Raw genomic sequence first — 9,057 nt, 5'->3', positions numbered from 1 at the left:
ATTCTCATGAGAATTACAAAGTGTGATTTCCCATATGATTATATATATTGTGCCACGGATAAGTAATTTGACTAATATCCAATGATCGTGGAGATTCTGGTTCCGAGAGCCTGTCAAGACAATCCGGTTAATTATATCTGCTGGTAAATTCCGCATAACACACCTCTGACTAAGCTTCGATTGTCGTTGTCTTGAACCTAAAATATTCTCATGATGTGTTGAGAAATATAAGTGGCAGATATGAATGGCCCAAAGCCTCGTTGGCCTTTGGTATGTAACATCCGGCCTTGTCGGCACCGGGTTCATAGAAAAGCCTCAAGAATGGATTTGGCCTCATTGGTCACGAACAAAGCTGGTCCAGCCTCGTCGGTCAGGACAAAGGGTTCCGGCCTCGTCGGTCATGGAAAGAGGTACTGTCTCCTAGCCTCGTCGGTCAAGGAGATAATGTGTCCAACCTCGTCATTCGGGACTATGGATATTCCCGGCCTCGTCGGTGACTGAAAAGACATGTTGCGAGAGACTTGGTAGGAAGTCCTCGTCGGTACCAAATGATCAAATAATTAAAGTGTGCTGAATCTGTTAATTATTTGCACATGGTGTTAACCAATTTATCTTAAATCATGGAGCCACGCTCCTCGATGCATATTCCGGGCCCTTTCCTCTGTATCTACGGGATTTGGGGCAATTTTTACAGGGACATGAAAAATAAATAACGGTTGGCCGGAGGGGACTTTCAGCATCATTATTGATAGATACATGTACTTTATTTATTTTTCAAAAAACTCATCGATACAAACTCTAGCAATTTGATGTTTTTTTTTAGATGGAACACATCCCATTCCATAAATCACACAGGCTCAGCAACAAAGCTGGCCATCCAAACGTTTACATCGTCGGGCAGGCTTTCCGCCAAAACTTGGCGGCCGACCTGGGACCGTGAGCCATACGCCGCAAGGTAATGTGCTACTTTATTACACGCCCGTGTGAGGAAAGAAAAAGAAATGCTTGAAAAATTTAAGCGGGCAAAGTCGCAGATCTCCCTGATATAACTCCTTCCGGTGCAAGATCTTCTTTGCTCTGGATCACTTTGAGCAATTTTATGTTGGCGGCGTACAACCCACGCACACGCAAAATGCTCTATCACCCTGAATTTCGCAGTACCCGCCGCCGGTGAATTTGCCGGAATAGCACCACCGACGACATATCTGGGGGTTACGACATGGTAAATTAGTATTGACCTCCGTCCTTTTGCACTCCCCTTGAACTGTATCTAGATAAGTAAATCAAATAAAATAAAGATATTATTCCATATTGTCAAAAGGACGAAGCAAAATATGGAAGAGATCATTAGCCTGAAGCTTCGTATATTGAAGTTAGCAACATATCTCTTTTTCTTACCACAAGACATGAGGAGCGCCAACATAAAGATAGCAGAGATAGCAACGACGATGGTGCTCTTGCAGGCCATGCTGAGTACTTTTCATGGATGTGCGTTTACATGTACATGTATTTATATAGCACTAGAAACATTGTGTGATGGAGAGATCCTAAGTGACATATGATGGCGATTTTTTTTCCTGATATACTAATTATTTGCTTCATTTCCTTCGCTCACAATTTATGATGGAGATTGGGTATGGATTTTTGTCAATACTATAGATTTCACACCTAATTTCTTCCTCATATACTAATTATTTGCTTCAGTTCCTTCGCTCACAAGTTATTTCAGTTTAGTATCCAACTCTGGGCATTAGTTGCTGAGATTTGAAACAAATTTTGATGATGTGTACCTGAGCAAATAAATGTTTTATATTATTCCAACGAGATTTAGCTCATAATGTTCATTTGCATCCAAGATTGGCATTAGTTGTGGACGATTTGAAACAGATTTTAGTGACGAATAGTGATACGACGTAAATTGTTGATGGAGGCGAGACGGATGGAGAGGAAATTCACACACACACGCACACACGCACGCGCGCACACATACACACACACATACACGCACGCACGCACGCACGCGCGCACACACACACGAACACGGATAAAGGAAGCGATCATCCAATGTTATCATGTATATGTCCGCCAGTAAAGGGCAACTTGAAATTCAAATTTAGTCCGATCCACACAGTGCCCCAGATCGCACCAGCGCCAAATCGCATGCCTGATGAGGCACGTGTGCTTAGTATTTACATGCCCGAATCCAAAAGAACATCAGTCTGGTAGTCCGTGCAATTTTTTGCCCTGCCGGACCGGCAATCCCAACCATCTGCTCCCCGATCAAGGTGTCGTCGTCGTCGCGTAGGCAGCCTCTGCCTCCGCCGCATCCTCATTGTCCGCATCTATCAACTCACCTGCAACATCTGGTAGCAGACGGATTGCACGATTATTCTTTTCCTCGAGCTCGGCCTTCCTCTTCGATCATGGTCCTCCTCTCTTCGAACTTGAGCTTCTTGTCCTCTCGCCTCCATCAACAATTTGAAGCTCTCCACCCTTTGCCCCTCCTTAATGTTTGAGTTCTTCATGCATGCCTCCTCCTTCTTCGCCAAGATGTCCTTGAACCTCTCCGCCAGCTTGGCCGCCACCTTCTCGCTTCGCCCTCTCCTCCTCCCACTTCTTCCCCGGTAAAAATCTTCTAACCTTCTTCGGCGGTTCTTGGGTTTGGTCGTTAGGGTCACTTGTTTCTTCCTGGATGGCTTGGGTGGCGGTCTTGGCTACGAAAAGGTTCCACTTCGGTTGCTCATTCAAATTCAACCAACAATGATGACAGTGATGTTTTTCTTCTCCAACTTATACACCAAACAAGCACGATAAGGCTACAAAGAAACATTGTCAACAATGCATATCCGACTAGTGAGCAATAAATCTAAGCATATTCGGCCAGTGAGCATCAAAACTAAGCATACCTGGGTGTAGGACTGTTGCGTGCCCGCCTAGGTGTAGGACAGCTGCTGCCGGTAGTTGTCGGACTGGGTGAGATCCGAGTCTTCCACCTGCTCGTCCTCATAGCCACATCCTCCTCCTTCGCCTTCGTCATGGATGATGTTGAGCATCTCCATGTCCTTCTCATCATATGTCGGCTCCCCCGCTCTAGGCATTGCAGCAAACAGCGTGCAGGCACCCATCTGCTCCCCGCCCGTTGTCCGCTCCCGGACGAGCTGCGGCAAAGAAAACTCGGAGAAGAGTGGCACTGGGTTTAAGTCAACGATGTAAGACACCTTCCCAGCGGGGGTTTGGAGCTGCTTGGCAGCGTAGAAGTACGGAGGCTTGTAATGCTTCGGCCACGACACCGTTTGTATCGTGGGCGCGCCCGTTTGGGCACCGCATACACCGCCGCGATGTCCACCATGTATAGCACGCCCGATGCCACCCAGGACCACCGGTGGCCATCCACTTCTTGAGCTTCTCCTCCTTTGTGGCCTTTGCTTTCACGTGGCGAGTTTGCTGCGTAGCCAAGCAGATCTTCTGGGCGAGCTTGATGCTCAGATCCTCTGGCACCTCCGCCACCTCCATCTCCAACAGGTTCTCCTTTGGTTCCATGCGTCGGTGGCGGAAGGAAGGAGAGGGTGGGAGAAAAGGGCGGGAATTGGGTGGAGAGCAGCGGGAAATGTAAGAAGAGAGTGAGGGATTTTGGCGCAGAAACAGTGGGGTTGCTACAAAAGCGCGGGCTCCATCTTCCTTTTGGGTGGGCCAGGGTGGAGGGTCAGAGTCCGTCCTTTCTCATGTCCGGACTACCGCACCCCCTCGACACGTTTAATTCTGGTTTGTGGGAAAATCATGGTCCGGACTGATGCCCCAGACCAATACAGGACCGCTTTGATGGCTTCCACGGTCCAGACCACATGGTTCGGATGTATGCGGGTGGTTTCAGGGTCGGTGTTAAAGATGCCCTTATTCTATCATGTTCCTATCCTGCTAACCCTGACCAAATCTACCCATTCCCAACATTAGCCGCCGCCAAAGATCTCCTCCACACACACCCTCGTCCTCCCTTCTTCCCCATCCGGCGGCCTTGTCAGCGGCAAGATGAGTGGGAACCCCTCCGTTTTATTTATCTTTTACTTAGGTTTTGTTTCCCTAGTGTCTGAAGGAAATATGCCCTAGAGGCAATAATAAAGTTATTATTTATTTCCTTATATCATGATAAATGTTTATTATTCATTCTAGAATTGTATTAACCGGAAACATGATACATGTGTCAATACATAGACAAATAGAGTGTCACTAGTATGCCTCTACTTGACTAGCTCGTTGATCAAAGATGGTTATGTTTCCTAGCCATAGACAAAGAGTTGTCATTTTATTAACGGGATCACATCATTAGGAGAATGATGTGATTGACTTGACCCATTCCGTTAGCTTAGCACTTGATCGTTTAGTATGTTGCTATTGCTTTCTTCATGACTTATACATGTTCCTATGACTATGAGATTATGCAACTCCCGTTTACCGGAGGAACACTTTGTGTGCTACCAAACATCACAACGTAACTGGGTGATTATAAAGGTGCTCTACAGGTGTCTCCGAAGGTACTTGTTGGGTTGGTGTATTTCGAGATTAGGATTTGTCACTCCGATTGTCGGAGAGGTATCTCTGGGCCCACTCGGTAATGCACATCACTATAAGCCTTGCAAGCATTGCAACTAATGAGTTAGTTGCGGGATGATGTATTACGGAACGAGTAAAGAGACTTGTTGGTAACGAGATTGAACTAGGTATTGAGATACCTACGATCGAATCTCGGGCAAGTAACATACTGACGACAAAGGGAACAACGTATGTTGTTATGCGGTCTGACCGATAAAGATCTTCGTAGAATATGCAGGAGCCAATATGGGCATCCAGGTCCCGCTATTGGTTATTGACAAGAGAGGTGTCTCGGTCATGTATACATAGTTCTCGAACCCGTAGGGTCCGCACGCTTAACGTTCGTTGACGATATAGTACTATGAGTTATGTATGTTGGTGACCGAATGTTGTTCGGAGTTTTGGATGAGATCACGGATATGACGAGGAACTCCGGAATGGTCCGGAAGTAAAGATTGATATGTGGATAGTAGTGTTTGATCTCCGGAATCCATCGGAAGGGCTTCTGGATGTTTCCCGAAATGTTTGGGCACGAGAACACTTTATCTGGGCCAAAGGGGAAAGCCCACGAGGTTTTTGCAAAGCGCAAAAGGAAGTTTTGCGGAGTCCAGGGGCCAGACGCCAGGGTCCCTGGTGTCTGGGTCCAAACGCCGGGAACCCTGGCGTCTGGCCCTGGAGTCCGAGAAGGACTCTTGCCTTTCGAGTGAAACCGACTTTGTGGAGGCTTTTACTCCAAGTTTCGACCCTAAAGCTCAACATATAAATAGAGGGGTAGGGCTAGCACCCAAGAGAGATCAAGAAACACCAAGCCGTGTGCCGGCAACCCCGTCTCCTCTAGTTTATCCTCCGTCATAGTTTTCGTAGTGCTTAGGCGAAGCCCTGCGAAGATTGTTTTTCACCAACACCGTCACCACACCGTCGTGCTGCCGGAACTCATCTACTACTTCGCCCCTCTTGCTGGATCGAGAAGGCGAGGACGTCACCGAGCCGAACGTGTGCAGAACTCGGAGGTGCCGTGCTTTCGGTACTTGGATCGGTCGGATCGTGAAGACGTACGACTACATCAACCACGTTGATATAACGCTTCCACTTACGGTTTACGAGGGTACGTAGACAACACTCTCCCCTCTCGTTGCTATGCATTACCATGATCTTGCGTGTGCGTAGGAATTTTTTTTGAAATTACTGCGTTCCCCAACAGTGGCATCAGAGCCTGGCTTTATGCGTTGATGTTATATGCACGAGTAGAACACAAGTGAGTTGTGGGCGATATAAGTCATACTGCTTACCAGCATGTCATACTTTGGTTCGGCGGTATTGTTGGATGAAGCGGCCCGGATCGACATTACGCGTACGCTTACGCAAGACTGGTTGTACCGACGTGCTTTGCACACAGGTGGCTGGCGGGTGTCGGTTTCTCCAACTTTAGTTGAACCGAGTGTGGCTACGTCCGGTCCTTGCGAAGGTTAAAACAGCACCAACTTGACAAACTATCGTTGTGGTTTTGATGCGTATGTAAGAACGGTTCTTGCTAAGCCCAGTAGCAGCCACGTAAAACTTGCAACAACAAAGTAGAGGACGTCTAACTTGTTTTTGCAGGGCATGTTGTGATGCGATATGGTCAAGACATGATGCCAAATTTTATTGTATGAGATGATCATGTTTTGTAACCGAGTTATCGGCAACTGGCAGGAGTCATATGGTTGTTGCTTTATTGTATGCAATGCAATCGCCCTATAATGCTTTACTTTATCACTAAGCGGTAGCGATAGTCGTAGAAGCATAAGATTGGCGAGACGACAACGATGCTACGATGAAGATCAAGGTGTCGCGCCGGTGACGATGGTGATCATGATGGTGCTTCGGAGATGGAGATCACAAGCACAAGATGATGATGGCCATATCATATCACTTATATTGATTGCATGTGATGTTTATCTTTTATGCATCTTATCTTGCTTTGATTGACGGTAGCATTATAAGATGATCCCTCACTAAATTATCAAAGTATAAGTGTTCTCCCTGAGTATGCACCGTTGCGAAAGTTCTTCGTGCTGAGACACCACGTGATGATCGGGTGTGATAGGCTCTACGTTCAAATACAACGGGTGTAAAACAGTTGCACACGCGGAATACTCAGGTTAAGCTTGACGAGCCTAGCATATAACAGATATGGCCTCGGAACACGGAGACCGAAAGGTCGAGTGTGAATCATATAGTAGATATGATCAACATAGTGATGTTCACCATTGAAACTACTCCATCTCACGTGATGATCGGACATGGTTTAGTTGATATGGATCACGTGATCACTTAGAGGATTAGAGGGATGTCTATCTAAGTGGGAGTTCTTAAGTAATATGATTAATTGAACTTAAATTTATCATGAACTTACTCCTGATAGTATTTTTGCAAATTATGTTGTAGAGCAATAGCTCGCGTTGTTGCTTCCCTGTGTTTATTTTTGATATGATCCTAGAGAAAACTAAGTTGAAAGATGTTAGTAGCAATGATGCGGATTGGATCCATGATCTGAGGATTTTCCTCATTGCTGCACAGAAGTATAATGTCCTTGATGCACCGCTAGGTGACAGACCTATTGCAGGAGCAGATGCAGACGTTATGAACGTTTGACAAAAGTTCAGTATGATGACTACTTGATAGTTTAGTGCACCATGCTTTACGGCTCAGAACCGTGACTTTAAAAATGTTTTGAACGCTACAGAGCATATAAGATGTTCTAAGAGTTGAAATTGGTATTTCATACTCATGCCCGTGTCGAGAGGCACTAGTAGAAAGTTGGGCTTTGGTCACAGGGCAATATTCACATTAGTCCCGGTTCAATCACGAACCGGGACTAATGCGAGCATTGATCCCGGTTCGTGCGGCCAGGGGCCTGCCGGGCCTCGTGGGGGCATTGGTCCCGGTTCGTCCGGCCCCTTTGGTCCCAGTTGGTGGGACAAACCGGGACCAATGGGCCACGCTCCTGGCCCACCACCCTTTAGTCCCGGTTCATACCACAAACCGGGACTAAAGGGCTGGTCCTAGTTGCGGCTAGTGTTTAGTCCCACCACGCCAACCGAAGGGCGCTCACACCAGTTTATAAGCCCGTCCCTCTCTGCCTTGTTGAGCTCCTCTCAAAGTGAAAATAGATGCCCTTATACAGGGAATTTGACCCAAATTCACAGTAAATTTCTTTGAATTTCATAGAAATTTATTATGAATTTAGGTTGAATTTTCTCTATGGGCGCATCTATGTTCATTTTTGATAGTAAATAAAATAAATAAACCTTAATAAAATAAATAAAAGTAAATAAACCTTAATAAAATAAACTATAGTAACTAAAATAAATAAACCTTAATAAATTAAATAAAAATAGCAGCAGTAAAATAAATAAAAATAAAATAATTAAAGTAAAATACATAAGTAATTAGAAATAAAATAAATAAGTTTTTTGTTGTAAGTAGAAATAAAACAAAAAAATAAAGCAAAAGAGAAAACAAAAAACAGAGAAGAAAAATTATGCCACCTACTAAGCCACCACGGCCTGAATACGACTTGAAACCCATCCGTGGACTAGGATTCAGGCCCGCAGAAGGCCCAGTAGGCCCCACAGGCAAAGAGAACGGTTAGGCCCGAAAGCCTGCAGTTGAGAGGAGCTCGAGAGGGTGGGCGCAGCAGCTCTTATAAACCACTCTCGAGCCCTCTCAACTAGCGAGGTGGGACTAAACTTTTGACGCGGGGCAGCACAAGGCCTTTGGTCCCGGTTGGTGCCACCAACCGGGACTAAAGGGGGCATTGGTCCTGGTTCATGGCACCAACCGGGACCAAAGGCCTCTAATCCCGGTTGGTGCCACGAACCGGGACCAAAGAGTTCCCTATATATACCCCATCGCCACAGCAGAGCACTCCATAGTGCTCTGTTTTTTCTGGCCGGCGAGGGGAGGGCATTTGGGTGCTCTAGCTCACCTCCTATGCACATGAGGTGTTCGATGAAATGTCTGAGCCACACTAGTTAATCTTTCTCCTCTCGAAACTCGACCTCCGAGCTCCATTTTCCCCGAGATTTGTCTAGGTTTAGCGGTCCGTCACGTCCCGTCCCCGTCTTCACCGCCGTCGATCGCCCGCGCCGATCTCGTCGCAAGCACCACCATGGTGAGCCTCTTGTTCTTATCTTCTTTCTGAAAGGAAAAAAAATTCTTACTTTAGATAGTTACTTGTCTAATTTTGTTACTTTTATTATTCCTTCTTATTACATAGTGCGATGGTTTTGGTATCCGCCCCCGTCGGCCCTCGTCCTGTCTATGATTCGGATGTGGTATATATTACCTTTTTATAACTATTTGGTTCATTTATTGTTTATGACAAATATACCGACCAACGTGACATAGATTTTATTTATCTAGGAGGTGGTTGAACCGGAAATTCTAACCGACCCTATTGTCGAGAGGTTAAATTTAGTTGAAGAA

At 46.0% G+C, this 9,057-nt stretch overlaps 1 long non-coding RNA gene across 1 annotated transcript; it reads right to left on the bottom strand.

Annotated features, from left to right (window-relative positions):
• Positions 1–742: 742 nt before the first annotated feature.
• LOC120969641 (uncharacterized) lies at positions 743–1,462 on the bottom strand. Its single transcript, XR_005763965.2, has 2 exons — positions 1,399–1,462; positions 743–1,270 (listed from the first exon to the last, which is right to left on the bottom strand). It is a non-coding gene; the product is annotated as an uncharacterized lncRNA (long non-coding RNA).
• Positions 1,463–9,057: the final 7,595 nt, after the last annotated feature.

The sequence above is a fragment of the Aegilops tauschii genome, chromosome 7 (assembly GCF_002575655.3).
Source record: "Aegilops tauschii subsp. strangulata cultivar AL8/78 chromosome 7, Aet v6.0, whole genome shotgun sequence".
In the NCBI taxonomy this organism is placed as follows: Eukaryota; Viridiplantae; Streptophyta; class Magnoliopsida; order Poales; family Poaceae; genus Aegilops; species Aegilops tauschii.
This window is presented reverse-complemented; position numbering and strand designations above follow the sequence as displayed.